Consider the following 16,880-nt stretch of genomic DNA (forward strand, 5'->3'; position numbering starts at 1 on the left):
ATGATTTTATTAAAGATGAGTACAATTGCAATCTTATTATTATTATTATTATTATTATAGATACGTTATGGTTTAAAATCTATATGCCTTATTCCATAAGTTTATTATAGTCCTATTAGGCCAAGACTTTTATAATAGACATGGTTAAGTAAGATTAAAATAAAGTATATAGAATGTAAGTTTATTAAAAGTAGAAACCTAGATGAAAAGAATACATGCGAACGATTCTATTTAATATGTCGTACATCTATAATTGAGTAGAAAAATTTGGAATTAATGTATGTTTTTGTCTCTATTATGATAGGGTTCAAAATTTATGGTATCTTACACAATAATTGCATGCCTTTCACTAAGTTTTTATATTTTGGTGTAGATAAAATCCAAACATAAAAAATTTCTTATTTGAGTATAAAATACAATATTAGTTGAGTTAATTAAAACACCAATTGCAACTATTTCTATCTAACATATAAAAATTGTGAATATAAAAATCTGGACTTGCTCACTCCATATGGCAGATTAACTAAGTGACATTATAGTCTTATTTGGTATGTCAGAAAATATCACTTACAAGAGCATTTTGTTGAAATTTTAGATTACTTTTGAATTTTATGTCTGTGAAGACAAGCTCTGAAACTTAAATTCAGATGTGTAAATACCAGCAGTTGTACATAGTTAAAATTGTCTCACTAGGGGGCACAAAAACACCTCATGCATAAAAATATCATACAAACAAAGCACGTTGGTCACACAATCTAAAACAAAGCACTTAACCATTACCTCTACTTACTGGTCACAGCAGTGTTGACCCAAAGGTTAAATGGACAGCACGTTGGTCTTGGATGGAGAACTGACATTGAGACTCAAAGACTTGCAGATGGTGACCCAACTACCAGTAGCTTAAGCTTCTTACACAGTAATTGCGTTCTGACTTGAGTTGGAAAGATAGGTGAGTAGAGTTGGAAAGATGGTCATAGTTGGTCAGCTTCTTGCAGAAATTGGAAAGATAGGTGAGTATAGTTGGAAAGATGCTTACTAAAAATAGCTGAAAGCTGACGGGGAAGGCGTTGTGAAGAGGTACTCGAGTTCCTCAAACTCGAGTACCATTCATTATGCATTCATTGTGTTGGTTGTAGTGATTGCCGCCAGGAAAGTCGGTATACGTAATAAGTATGACACTTAATACTCGAGTTTACAGGACTCGAGTACTGTGTTATAGTACCCGAGTTCGCCAAACTCGAGTATATCTCAGGTATGGCTCATTAAATGCGTGTACAACACACAACGTAGTACTCAATTTTACTGAACTCGAGTACTGTGTTACAGTACCGGGGTCCACTAAAATCAAGTATGGCTCGGGTATGGCTCATTAAATGGGTACAAATCATACATCTAAGTACTTGAGTTTGTTGGACTCGAGTACTTTGTTATAGTACCCGAGGCCACAAAACTCGAGTATGGCTCGGGTATGGCTCATTAAATGGGTACAAATCATACAGCTTAATACTCGAGTTTTTTGGACTCGAGTACTTTGTTACAGTACTCGAGTCCACTTAACTCGAGTATGGCTCGGGTTTTTTTGTTTTTGTTTTTTAGTACTCTGAAGTTTATAATATAAATGAATGTCATTTTGAAAAAATATATGTATCACAGAAATCACTTATTAAACGAATTGGTAACTCTTTCAAGGCTACTCAATTGGTACCACTTTAAATTGTATGTTACAAACTTTTTAGCAGTCTACAGAGTTTTACCAAGCTTGTACGCACTGTACCAAAAAAAAAAAAAAAAAAACCCCAAAAACGCGCTCAACCTCGTATGCACTGCACTTTATGTAATGTGATTGGTTATACAACGTTATTATTACAAGAAGATGTCTCAAATGCCATCGGAGCAAAAGCATACAAACATGCCCTATACAAATATCTATTATGCTGGGCCGGGTTTAGGAAATACAACATCATTGTTTTTGGTGGGACTTGAAAATATTATTATTTTCTAAACAACCTCCATTGCTGCAGGGGCAAAGCACTTGAAAAATCCATAAGCTCTATGCTTGTGTACAGTTGTGGTGAAGAAGACTATACTTTTGACAAACTTCTTAGCCTGTCATGAAGGCCCATGGTGGTCACACAGCGCACACACTTGACCCTTTGGCATTTTCAGGTCTCTGCATCTTTGAGAGTAGTACCTTCACCAGTGTGTGTTGACAGAACCAATGAATGTGTACCACCTTTTTCTCATTCTCAACTAATGCTGGTTGAACCCTCAGAGCAACATTGTGCACATGGCATAGTTCCATGCAATGCAAACCAAATCTCCAGAGTTGAATGCCTGAAGGATATAGTAGAGCCACTCAACCTTTGTCCCTAGAAGACTCTTAATCTGCAGAAGTTGTTCAAAGATGTCATTATCCAACATAGCAGGCAGCTAAACTGAAGCGTATACATACACATACATACATATATATATATATATATTTAGTACCAAAAAAAGCCAGTTTATTTTAAAGAAGAAATACATACTGCTTCAAATGGTGAATGTCATGTTAATGATTCTTGACCCTTTTATTCAGCTTGCATATTAATTTACATAACACCACGCGCACACAAATTTCTCATCCTTGTATGATCTAACTATACGTGCCTCTTGCTTACATGTACACAAGCATTCTTGGAAAAGCTTCTTTTTACTGAACCAACCACATGACTAGTAATAGTATGAACTAACAGAATAGCTAGACATATATACCATTCTTTTTCCTTCTTTTTTTCGGGTAAGGTAGGGGGTGGTTAAGATATATACAGTTCCCAGAACAATGATTTTTAATCATTTCTTAGTTGTAGTTGTAAACTCTATCTTTGAATTTATATCCTCTTTTGTATGGCAATGAGCAATATGGCAATAATGGGAGAAAGCAGAAAAATAATATATGGGAGAACTTGATTCAGAGAACCCTCTTCAATCTCAGCTTCTTTAAGTGGGTAGTTGGATTTATTTTCAACAAACGCTTCAAAAAAATTCTGGTAACCTGTGTTCTTTAGATAAAAAGGACTGCTCGTTGTGACCTTCATCATCTCCATCGTGACGTAGGACAACCACAATATAATAATAGGGCAGAAAAATGATAGAACAAACCCTAGGAGTCAGCACCTAAGGGACTGGAGTCGGCACCAGTGTAAAAAAAAGCAAACGTTTTTTTATATTTCTCAAAAGCTCCCTTACAATAATCAAAAAAAGTGTTTAAATAGCTACAACACAAAACCCTAACAACACAAAACCCTAATTATTAAATGTTCGGGCTTGCTTAATCTCAAGCCCAATAACTAATAGGCTCCATCCATAAGGCCACAGGTTGGGTCGTCTTCTTTTTGTTCTTCCTCCCATATGTGTGTATAATTGGGGGCCTATATCTCGTGTCCGCACCAACTCTCCCCGAGTGAGAGGAACTCGACCCCGTCGAGTGGAAAGCTGAAGAGCTCTGATAGTACTCCAGTAAGTCAGGATCCAGTCGCTGTAGCTCATCTCTAGTAATCCATGTGCAATCGGAATCCGGTCGTCCGCGCCACCGAACTAGGAAACGGTGAACTCCTCCATCCCTGGTAGAAACAATTTGCTCATCTAAAATAGCATCAATAGATTCTTTATGTGCATAAGGCAAATTTAAGGGTAAAAGGGTAGGCATAGGGGCATCAATAGGATTAAGTAAAGGCTCATCAAAAGGAGTATCAGGAATAGCTGTAGGACTTTTATAAGCAACTAGATCCTCAATATTAAAGGAGGAGCTAATACCATAATCATGAGGGAGGTCAATGACATATGCATTTGGGCCCATTCGTTTCAATACCTTGAACGGACCGCCACTACGAGCCTGCAATTTCTTAACAGTCCCAGAGGGAAACCGTTCAGGTCGAATCCGAATCATGACATAATCTCCTACCTGAAACTCTACATGACGCCGATGAGTATCAGCATGAATTTTATATTGAGAATTACTTACCTGAATTTTTTTGTGAATCTCAGTATGCAAATCATGAACATGTCGTGCGAATGCCTCAGCAGATTCAGAAATCCTAACATGTGGGGACATGGGCAAAAGATCTAAGGGCTTCCTAGGTGTATATCCATGCACAACCTCAAAAGGACTAACGCCTATGGACCTGTTGACAGAGCTATTATATGCAAGTTGGGCTATAGGAAGAATTGAATCCCAATTCCGATTGGCTTCACCCACTAGACACCGAAGGAGGTTCCCTAGGCTACGATTAACCACCTCAGTTTGACCATCAGTTTGAGGATGAAATGCCGTGGAAAATTTCAATTTGGTGCCTACTAAATGCCACAAGGTCTTCCAAAAATAACTCATGAAGCGAACATCCCTATCTGACACTATGGTTTTGGGGAGACCATAAAGCTTGACAATCTCATCACTTTGCAATTTTAGAAGCGTCAGAAGTCTTAGAACATGGTAGGAAATGAGCCATCTTAGAGAAGCGATCAACAACTACTAGGATAGAATCATGCTTCCTAAAGGTGCGGGGCAAACCTAGCACAAAGTCCATACTCACATCCTGCCACGGGCGATCTGGCACAGGTAAAGGCGTGTACAGACCAGTGTTTTGCTTGCGATGTTTGGCTAGTTGACATGTACGACACTGACCAACTATCTTAGCAACGCCCCTCTTAAGACCAGGCCAATAGAATTGACGTTCCACTTCCTCAATTGTCTTATCTCGGCCAAAATGACCTGCAAGGCCCCTTGCGTGTATCTCCCAAACTAGAAAATCTCTCACTAACGACCGAGGGATACACAACTTGTTGGCTTTGAACAAGTAACCATCTTGAAGGGTATAATCATCCAAGACGGGATGTGAAGCATTACTTAGGCTAGTGTAGAGCTCCCCAAAATCTTGGCATGATTGATAGTCATCCTTAAGTCGTTCAAACCCAGTGACCTTAACACTCATGACTGATAGCAAAGACACTCTTCGACTCAGTGCATCAGCAGCCTTATTCTCAACTCCCGCTCTATGTTTCACCACAAAGTAGTAGCGTTGCAGAAATTCAACCCAACTACCGTGCCTAAAATTTAGCTTCTTTTGGGAATTGAGATAACGCAAAGCCTTATGATCAGAGTAGATAATAAACTCTCGAGACAACAAGTAATGACGCCAATGCCAAAGAGCTCGTACAATGGCATAAAATTCATTGTCATACGTGGAGTACTTCTGCTTAGCATCATTCAACTTCTCACTAAAATAGGCAATTGGGTGATGCTCTTGACTAAGTACTCCCCCTATGCCAATACCTGAGGCATCACATTCCACTTCAAAAGGTTTGGTGAAATCAGGGAGACGCATGACAGGTGCCTCAGTCATCTTCTGTTTCACCTCCTTGAAGGCCTTAGTAGCAGCCTTTGTCCAAGTAAACTCCCCATGTTTCAAGCAGTCAGTGATGGGAGACATAATGGTGCTAAATCCTTTGATGAATCGGCGATAAAAGGAAGCAAGCCCATGAAAGCTTCGAACCTCATGTATAGGTTTGGGCTCGGGCCAATCCATAATTGCTTGAACTTTCTGGGGGTCGGCAGAAACTCCCTCAGATGACACTATGAAACCTAGGAAGACAACTTTATCCGTAAAGAAAGAGCACTTCTTGAGGTTACCATATAAACTCTCCTTCCTAAGGGTTGTGCAAACTTGAGTTAGGTGGTCTAAGTGTTGCTCCCTAGACTTACTATAAATGAGGATATCATCAAAGTACACAACCAGGAATTTTCCCATAAAAGGCTTGAGCACTTGAGTCATCACTCTCATAAAGGTACTAGGAGCATTGGACAATCCAAAAGGCATAACCATCCACTCATATAAACCATCTTTTGTCTTGAAGGCAGTTTTTCACTCATCACCAGGACGAACCCTAATTTGATGATAGCCACTTTTCAAGTCTATCTTGGAGAAGATCGTTGCTCCAGCCATCATATCCAACATGTCATCCAACCGAGGGATAGGAAAACGATACTTCACAGTGATCTTGTTGATGGCACGACTATCAACACACATCCTCCAAGTCCCATCTTTCTTTGGAGTTAAGAGTGCAGGGACTGCACAAGGGCTCATGCTCTCACGAACAAAACCCTTCCTAAGTAGTTCTTCTACTTGTCTTTGCAACTCGGCATGTTCTGCAGGGCTCATCCTATAATAGGGCAAGTTAGGCAGGGTCGCTCCGGGCACAAAATCTATGGCGTGTTGGATATCACGCATGGGCGGTAATTGATCGGGGAGTTCCTTAGGGAAAACATCCTTAAATTCTTGGAGCACGGACCTTACTTCTCCAGGTTGCTCCTCACAAGTCTCTCCATGAAGTTCCCTAGCAACCAAGACAAACACAATGGATTCTTGAACTGCTACCCTCTCAAATGCCTTTGGGCTTATGATGTTCAGACCTTTCGCCTTCGGTACTTCTGGCTTCTTGCTCATGTCGATTGGCTTGGGTTTCAAAGGATTAAGCACAATCTTCTTACCTCCAAACATAAACGAGCAAGAATTGGATCGCCCATGAAGGGTGACATCCAAATCATAAAGCCAAGGTCTACCTAAGATAATGTGCCCTACATCCATGGGAATTACGTCACACCATATTTCCGCCTTGTAGGTGAGGAATTGAAGTGGGACAACACATCTTTCTTTTATGGCTATGGAGGAAGTATCCACCCAAGAAACTTTATATGGGTTAGGGTGTGGGATCAATTTCAAGCCTAGGTGGGAAACAACGTTAGAGGACACCGCATTAATACAACTCCCACTATCTATAATAACCTTGCACGTTTTATCTCCACACTTGGTGTAAGTCTGGAAGATGGCACTTCTTCGCCAATCATCAGTTTCCCTTTGTTCTGTCAAAGCACACCTCACCACATTCACTCTAGGGACACCAAAAACAGCCTTGGGATCATCAACCTGAGGAGAGATGGCTCTAATGCACGTGAGGTAACTGGGATCATCTTCCCATTCGGCCTCAACATCTTGGCCTTCTTCAGCATTTGGGTCATACACTAGTTCTTCAACATCTTCTACCTTTTCATCATCCTCTTGAATGACAAGGGTTCTAGAGGGACATCTAGCTGCAACATGCCCAATCCCATTGCATTTGAAGCATTGGAGGCGAGAGCCTAATCTTGAGGGCTCATTGATCACACATTTTCCCTTGTCCTCCTTTTGTATCGGGGTGCTATTGGGGTTGACCTTAGGGGGTAAGGTAAGTTTAGGTTTGCTACCAAAAAGTTGAGGGCTGGGAGGAATGCTTCGAAGCTCAGAACGTCGCCAAAAGATAGATTTGGATGCTAACTCACAATTCCTAGCAAGGTCATAGGCTTCTCTTAAGGTGGTGACTCCTCGGGTGATAATCTCGCCTAGTAGGTTAGCATTTAAACCTTTCTTGAACCTATTGAGTGTGACAACCTCTTCCTCAACGATTCGAATTCGCCTCTGGAATTCCTTGAATTTCTCTATGTATTCGGTCACAGGAGCAGTGCCTTGTCTTAGGCGATCCCATTCCTCAAGGAGGGAGCTCCTATAAGTTGGAGGAAGATAATTCCTCGAGAGGGCGTCCTTCATCTCCATCCAATCAATAATGGGGGGCTCACGTCGTCGCCTAAGGGATTCCTCAAGGTCCTCCCAGAAAAGATCAGCTCTCCCAATTAACTTCATTCTAGCATACCTCACCTTCCTATTCTCAGCCCAATGGTAATAGTCAAAGAATTTCTCCATTTGACGTAACCAGTCAGTAAAAACCCATGGGTCTAGGCAGCCATCAAAGGTGGGTGCTTCTATCCTTTCCTTAGGCATCCTATCATCATAATCCCTAGGACCATAGTGATTATAGTGATCATGTTCAAAGTGTGGAGCTCTATTAAAGTGACCATTATTATTTTGCCCATGCATGTTATCTCCTTCATGGTTAGTGGTCTCTCTTTGAGATGTTTCAATTCGCTCTACCCTATCCAGCAAATCACGGACACTCTTAGCTAGGTCTCCTATGGTTTGCTCTAAAGAGGGCCTAGATTCGGAAGTGGATTGATGCTCAGGGTTTGACATGACGCGACCACTACGTAGATGCATGCAACACAATAATTATGAATGCAGTTGAGATTTCCAAAAATTCAAGTAATCAATTCTCAATGTAAAATTAAAGGTCAAACAAGAGTGCATTTAGAGATTAGATCGATGAATCAAATGAAGGAATTGCAGACAAATAGTGACAGTGTTCACAATATTAAAAGATAGCCCAAATAAACGTCAAATTCCAAGAAGCTCCACAATTAATAATAAGAATCAGGGATTTCACAGAAATTGGTTTTTTTTTTTTTTTTGGAATTTTAGAGTGGGTACTAAAAGAGGGCACAAACAGTAAAACGATTAATCTGAGCACAAATTGGATAGGATAATGGAGTATGGTGGGATATGCACATAAAAAACATAAAGATAATATTTTTTTAATGAGATAAAATTGAATCCACCAAAAATATAGAGTCAGAATTGTACCCTAGTCAGTGGCTCCACATATTGCATTAGGCAGCCATGGTCTGCTCTTCAAGTAGTGAATTGACTTGGACTGAGGAACCTGTGAAAACAATTAAAGCCCAATACAAGCAATGGGCTGTCACAGCAACAATGTCCTTTTTTTTTTTTTTTTTAATGGGTGAAATACAGTAAAATACTACAGCTTAAAACAAAATCTACTAACCCAACTCCCAGAACATAACATTGAACTAACGAAGCTAGTAGAAACAAAAGAAACTAAAAGAGGAAGAAAGAAACGATGGAGTCATCGGCTGGAGCGTCGACGGAGGCAGCAGCTGCAGTCGCCAGAGTCATCGGCGGAGCAGGGAGCTGTTCGTCGCGGCCTTGGCATCGGCGGTGGTCGAAGTCCTCAGCAGCGGCGACGGTTGGGCTTCGCGGCGGTTGGTGAAGCGCTGGGTTTCGCGGCGGCTGGCGGCTGGTGACGGTTGGGCTTCGCGGCGGTTGGTGGCTGCGGTGACTGGGTCCGTGGGTCTCTGCTTCTTCTTTTCTCCCTTTTTTTTTTTTTTTTTTTTATGGGCTGTGGGTTCTGAGATTAGAGGCGGGCACGGACGGTGGTCACCGGCTTGGGAGGCGCCGCTGGCTTCTCTGTTGGTTTGGGGGTGAGAAACTCATGTGGGGCTTGGGGGAATACACGGATTGCAGGGACTGGCTTGGGCTTGTTTAGAATCTCATGGGGCAAAAACTTGAAAGGTACTGTCATTGTTGGCTTACTCCTTTGTTTTTGATGGCTGTGTGTGGTTGTCTACGGTTGTGTTGAATGGACCGGAAGTCTGCTCTGATACCAAAACTGACGTAGGACAACCACAATATAATAATAGGGCAGAAAAATGATAGAACAAACCCTAGGAGTCAGCACCTAAGGGACTGGAGTCGGCACCAGTGTAAAAAGAAAGCAAACGTTTTTTTATATTTCTCAAAAGCTCCCTTACAATAATAAAAAAAAGTGTTTAAATAGCTACAACACAAAACCCTAACAACACAAAACCCTAATTATTAAATGTTCGGGCTTGCTTAATCTCAAGCCCAATAACTAATAGGCTCCATCCATAAGGCCACAGGTTGGGCCGTCTTCTTTTTGTTCTTCCTCCCATATGTGTGTATAATTGGGGGCCTATATCTCGTGTCCGCACCACATCGCCTGTTAGAGTTGTAATTTTCAGTTGAAAAAAAAAAAGGTACACAAGAAAAGGAGGAAAAAAATGTGATTTTGTTTTGTAATGTGAAAGATCAATTCTAAAGAACCCGTAACACGAGGAACTGGTGCTGGGAAAATAAATTTTGAAAACCATTAATTTGTCATGATTAGGAAAAGATTATACCCACTTAGCAAATAGTTATTGAGGCTTCCCTGTTAGCTTTCACCCATAAACATAGACACTATATTATTCACACAACGAATTGGTGATTACCTGAAAGCTGAACACGAATTGTGTTGCTTTCTTGTTTACTTGAGCATTTGGGTGGGACTGAAGCTTTTCATACATTAATCAGGCCTCATTTGACCTGTCAACAATTATTACAACTGTTAACAATATGGCACTTTCCTTCGCTAGTCAAGAGGCTACAAATACAATCTAACATACATCATTACCTGAAATTTTTTCAACTCATGCACAGAAAACTTTGATATATCCATTCAGGTATTGCAATCAATGGTATGTAGCTTTCAGGAAAAACTATGTTGTAGTGATAGTTGTCAGGCTTGCAAATTAAATTTAACTTCCACAATTCTCAATACTGTTTCTGTCATTGTAATTTAACTCCATATGAACTCAAGAAGTATAATCCCATCTACCCTGACTTGGGAAGGACCAAAGTGATCAAAGTTTGACTAGAACTCTTAACAATTCATCTTATCCTTTTATATTAGGCCATATAAATTAAGTCCTCCCATCTACTACACTTCTCTCGTCTATATTTGCTTTTAAAAGTTTTGTTGTCTTTTTTTTTTTTTTCTTTCTTCGCTATGCAATCTTAGTAAAAAATATTCACAGAACTAATTAATATAAATCACCATATGATGCTACCTTTTCTACTGTCATAACTGAACCTCCAAAAGTGCAGCAGCTGATTTTCAAAACTAGCAATTCCTTTTTAACAAAGATACAAAAATAAGCACCAAACCATCCTATTCAACATTGCAATTTCAAATACCTTATTCACAAAAAAGGTTTACAACGACTAGAGCAAAGCCTTGTCCATTACAACTTTTATTTTTTATTTTTGGATGCACCATTACAACCTTCACACCAAGCAAATATAGTTTAAATATTTTTATATATCTCAATAACTCAGAATTTATTACAATGTTTGTAAGCTTGCAAATGATTCAATGACAATGGAGTATAACACACTAGCTGAAACCTGAACCACAACTTATATGTGACAAATGACAATACTTATGTATTCAAAAATTAACATGTGATGATGTTTGCCCCGTCAAAGATCAACCTAATTATTTTTTAAAAATCATTTATAAATAAACCTACAAAATTTTGTGATGTACACATAACAAAGAAATTTTAATCAGTGCATGACATGTGTAAGATGGCATTAAATGCACATCACAGTGTGGGATGAAGACACCACAGTTATCCCAAAGATGGAAACAAGCTTATAAGTTCAATAGAAGTTGCCTTAAAGACAAAATGATGACAAACATATCTTTATTATGCATCAAAGGAACAACAGACTCATTCCATATTCCATGTCAATAGAAGTTGCTTTACTCGGGCTAGCGCCTTTTTGTCGCCTCACGCCTCGGGCAATACAAGGCCTTGGCCCCTCAAGGTCGCCTTTCGCCTTTGACTACCTTGCTAGGAACTAGCGAAGAAAAAAGACACAAAAGGAAGAGCAAACAAAAGCAATAGCTACAAATATAGAACTTAGCCACAGACATTTTCAACGTTCTATCACCAACACGACTCCTAAGTCCACCTCTTCATTATCACTATTAAACTCATCAGTGAAGCATATAATCCTTTCTCAAGAGAAATCATTCATGTCCCCTAATAATGTCAGACTATTTTCATGTGAAGCCATTGGCTTTCTGCTCAACTTCCCTAAAACAACACATTACAAAAATCCTTTTACAAAGATCCTGTGAAACCACCTAACTTTGAGTTTCCTCTAATTTTCCCACAACAAGGATGTCTGCCAATCACATCACCTATTTTACAAATGAAATAGATTCAAATTTAATTATGAGAATCAATTTCCTGATATCCTATCTCAATTCATATTTTAAGCATGTTCAATTATGGATAGTATATTTTTCTAGATTGATGGTTTATATACTAACCAATCATACAAAAAGTTCATGCAAAATGATGTGACAGCATGCTTCACTCACCAAAAGCGCAGGAGGTGGATCATGTGTTACACATACATATATCTTGAAGATAGAGCTCCCAAATTATTTAGCACGAAAATTCAGTATGATTTTTTTTTTACAAAAAGCATTTCCCTATCTATAATATCTTCAAAATTGCAAAATTGGGTATGTATACGCCAATCCTGTTCTCCACTCTAAATCATGAAGCCAGGTAGTGTATAATTTTCATTAATCTTCAACGACCATATGCACAACAAATCCTAACTCATCCTACCCATAAATGCCTCAACTATCCTAATTTCACAGTAAATATCAAAGTTAACAACTTAATATCAGATAATACATCCTTTTTATAAATAAATAAACACATAATCACAATATCACTCAAATAGAAAATCTATAAAAATGCCCCTTCATATTTATGAGTTTCCATTTGGGATGGGGAGGGGAAAGAGAGAGAGATGGACAAAGATATATAAAGTGAGATCTCTTTTCAAGTACACAAGCAGCTCAAACAGTTCAAACAATAAATTACCTTGAATGTTAAGTTATCCATAACCTTTTCATAATAGGGCAATGCTTCCTTAAGCTTTCCAATATTCATTAATGAGTCCCCATCCTTCAATGCCTATAAACATGATAATGCATTATGACTCTCAAAAATGAAAAATGCAATAGAATATGAATTTACTGGCTGTTAAAGAAAAATAATAACAAAAGCACAAGGGTCAAACTGAAAAACTAGTTTCCAGACCCAGTGACAGCAACTTCTCTCTAACTGAAAGTTGCTATTTTCCAACCATATCATAAAGCCAAACTTTATTGAAAATTGTAGATTATCCTATCCAAATTCTCTCCTTATTAGTTAAACCTTTTCCATATAAAATATTAGGACTTGACTTTTGATTGTTTGGCTGAAATTCAAGCTTAAACTTTAAATCTTCAACTCCTCAACCTACCCCCAAAGAAAAAAAAGAGAGGGGGGGGGGGGGGGAGGATTTTGGAGCCCATTCAGATCATTGGAAATTACACCCAAATAAGAAATGAACAGAGCATTTGGTAAGAATTATTTGGGTTACAAATTCAAGAACCAAGACTAAGACTACAAAACTACTATAAATGCTGTCTCCACTACCACTGAGACCACCACCCACGGATACCCTTTGATAGCCCTTCATAGCCAATAACGTTTTTGCACCAGCTAAACTACAGAACTTACTACTTGGCAGCGGCATTGCCACTGTTAAATATCAACACCAAGTTGTTAACTCATCTCACGAAAACCACCACTAACCAGCTTTAGCAAGTTGTAACAACCACAAAAACCATTGACACTAACAAGTCATTGCTCTCAAGTCTCAACACCCCATCCAAACCACCAAGGCCATCACTAAAATTTTAGTTTAAACAACAAACATAATTTTAAATTCAATTCAAATACTGTGAAAAACTATAAATGGAATGATTTTCTTGGACTAAGATCTTAAATCATGACAAAAACATGATAAAGTCTAAGACCAAATTTGAATTGCTTGATACAAATGCACGTATAGCATTTATTCAAGAACATATGTACAAGCTCATAAAAATTAAAAACAAGTTAAGAAGATGATATTTTGATATAAACATACCTCTTCACATTCAGATTTTAACTTTGGATCAATGTCTAAGCCCATTTCACTCCTGTAGGCAGCAAGTAACTGTCTTGTACGTGTTTCTTTAGCAGTTTTCTCTTCCGCTGTTTCAAGCACCTCCCCAGGGCGTATAACTCTTCCACCACCAAACTGACCAAGAACAGAAAGAAATCTCTAAGAAAAACACCTTTTGGTGCTTTTGTGACTTACACTAAAAAGCGGCATCCACTATGAAACAAATAACAATCCTCTACAATGAAAATACACATTACTTTAGGGGAAAAGATAATTGATGATTACTTAACAAATATATTTATAATTGTGCTAACAAACCAACAAAATAGGTACAAGATGGAGTGACTCATTTGATGACAATGTAGAAAAACATCTTCCGAATGTTTCTGTACTCTGCTATTCAATGCCATGGTCAAATAAGATATAAGAGATGGGGTCTTCAATTTTATGTGCTTGTAAAACTTTGAAAGTTACTTAGGAAGGAATTTTAAAAGAAAATAGAGAACATGAAGCAACAAATATATATGATACACCTTTTCTATAAATAACCAAGAGACCATTCTATCCTCCATTGTAAGATATAAGCATATGACTAGTGTCATAAAATGATGCTTAAAGGTTGAACTGAAGCTCGCACTTCTTCAATTGTTTCAATATTTTAATTAAAAAAGGTGGAAACAAAGAGCTCCAACCCCTTCAAATTTATGCCAGGAATTTGATTGATATATATGCATGCAGGAGAATCCATCTTTCACTCATTTGTGTGTTTACCTTGTTCCTGGATTCCTTGATATGTATATAGACACACATACACATACACAGCATCAGGGGAAGACAAGTTCTTTAACAAGGTCAAATATTTTGTGGGCATTTCAATAGTTATAAAATCATTTACAGCAACCCATCTGATTGCTTTTTATGGGTGTAGTCTGTCCATGGACAATTTGACATGAATATAGACACAAGGATTTGTACAGGCATTCTGATAAATATTTTCATCTATATCAATCAAGGATTTGTGCAGGCACTGACTCAGTTAATTGATTTCTTCAATGCTTGAAGAATGAATGCACATCATCTATGTAGCACAAGGAGTTAACATAAAGAATGTAATTTATAACTTCAGAGCCCTAGCTGGTATCAGAACTCAGAAGCCAACATTGAGATTAATGAGTAATTATAACATGTGTTAGATTCAAAAATCAAATATTTGATCAACATTGACAAGTTTGAAGCTTCAAAATAGTTCAGAGCCCTAGCTGGTTCTCGATGTTGTCATTTTCTTTCTTTCTTTTTTTCACTTGCTTTCTATAATTTCCATCTTGATTATACATGTCAGAAACTTGAATGAGAGATTCTAAACTAAGATAATTTACTGTCTATAGCAAACCTTCAGAGTATATAACACGTTTTCCAACATAATATCATCACTTTAACAAATTACTAAACATAAGAGACTAACATCCTCCGAGCATGTAAATTCAGAACATCAACGAAAAGCATGTAAACCAAAACAATTGACAAAAACATATCAAATCACTACTCTATCATCAGTTCTCATAGCAATTACCCTACCGTTTTCGAGATATTGTTGGGTCTAGGAAAGACTCCCCATGAAGAAACCTTTGGCTTGTAAAGATTAGAATCATCTTCCTGAGTCAGCTCAGGCTTAAATGAGGTTGTGTCTTCAAAATTTCTGGTATCCCCAACAATAATCTCCACCTCAGGCAAGTCCCCTTCTGGGAAAGGGTCTACAACAGGAGCCAGCCCAGGTGGGAATCCCCCTGCTCCTCTTCTTATCCGCAAATTCAAGTCCGATAAAATCAATGTTCGAAATAGACAGCTCCCCCTTCTTATTAACTGTTTTCTCCGCAACCTCATTTCCCAGATTACCCCCATTTCCCCTCTTCAGTCCTAAAAATAAATGCACAGAGCTAGTTTAGCTCAAATCACTCAACCAAATATGTCATTTGTCATCAAACAACAATTCAAACTTATAATCAGCCATAAGTACCTCTAACAACCTATCAATTAGTCACATGCCCCAACAATTGAGCACATGCCCCAACAATTGAGCACATGCTCTAATTTTAATATCTTCTACACTACTAAGTTAGCATAATACTGTCCTTATCAACATACACATGTGCCTAAGTAATTACATCCAGTCTAAGACCTTTGACTGGTCTCACCTTTTGGTTCCACCAATGCGAATTGACCATCGAAAATCATTCCCATTTTCTTCTTCTCATCGATTTCTTGACTGGTCTCACCTTGCCTGAAAAGAACACAAGCAAATACTAATATTCAAATCATTTAACCATAAAGAGATGCATATGTAATCGGTATAAGAGGGGGAGTACCATGTCCAGTCACACAGTAAGGAGGATGTGTCCGTGTCCGTTGCGGCCTTTGCGGCCGATCCTCACTGTGTGAAGCCTCTGGTGGGGGGGTGGGTATCTCTGTCTGGATGGCACCAAGGGTGGGCATGAATCTCATCTCATCTTTACCACATACATTTGCGGGGATAGTGCCGGTAGTCGATGGGGGAGAGGATGTGGGTGGGCAAGTATCATCGCGAACCATGGATGGGGACCGACATGTCTGGGCAAACGTATGGGATGGACCCGCATCATCATGTGCCATGGAGCCCATGTCATAACCAGTGTCCAAACACATCTCATCTGATGTCTGACTTGCCTCCTCCATGGTGTGGTCATGCACGGGTGTGTGACGCCCACTCGATGTGTGACGGCGACCAATTGTGGGACGCCGACTAGATGTATGATGCTGACTAGATTGACGACCTCCATGCCCTTAACGTCCACCTGCTTGCCGACCACGCCTTACAGCCGGTTCACTTGCGTTGCCCACAGTGCGTGCATCGTCCAAGGTCAATCGACTGATCTCTTCAACAGATTGCAAGGCATTAATACAGTCGGTGTAGATCTCAGACCCTAGTTTGAACTTCGCCATAATCCTCAACTGTGATTCAACCTGTCACAAGTATACAAGAGTAGTGTTAGGATTTGGAACTAAACTATGCGAAGCGAGGTACATTTATAACAGAACGGTCTTTGTAAACTTACCAAAGTGTCCCAGTACGAGGTCTCTTTTGTAATATGCCGAACAGTGATGGGACGATACCACACCATATACTCGTCATTGTAGCTCATTACCCCATGAAAGGGCGGTGCTTCGGCAATTGTGGCGTGCGCAGCCTATCTAGCAATATGAGTGGCATGTTCTTGAATCCAGTTTTTTTCGTGCTTGCCCTAGAGTGTTATCTTGTGAAGTTCAATTGAAGTATTAACA

The 16,880-nt window shown here is 39.1% G+C and overlaps 1 pseudogene; it reads right to left on the minus strand.

The window, feature by feature from the left end:
• Positions 1–1,805: 1,805 nt before the first annotated feature.
• Positions 1,806–16,274, minus strand: LOC142635389 (uncharacterized; annotated as a pseudogene).
• Between the last annotated feature and the right edge of the window lie 606 nt (positions 16,275–16,880).

This window comes from Castanea sativa, chromosome 5, assembly GCF_040712315.1.
Source record: "Castanea sativa cultivar Marrone di Chiusa Pesio chromosome 5, ASM4071231v1".
NCBI lineage: Eukaryota > Viridiplantae > Streptophyta > Magnoliopsida > Fagales > Fagaceae > Castanea > Castanea sativa.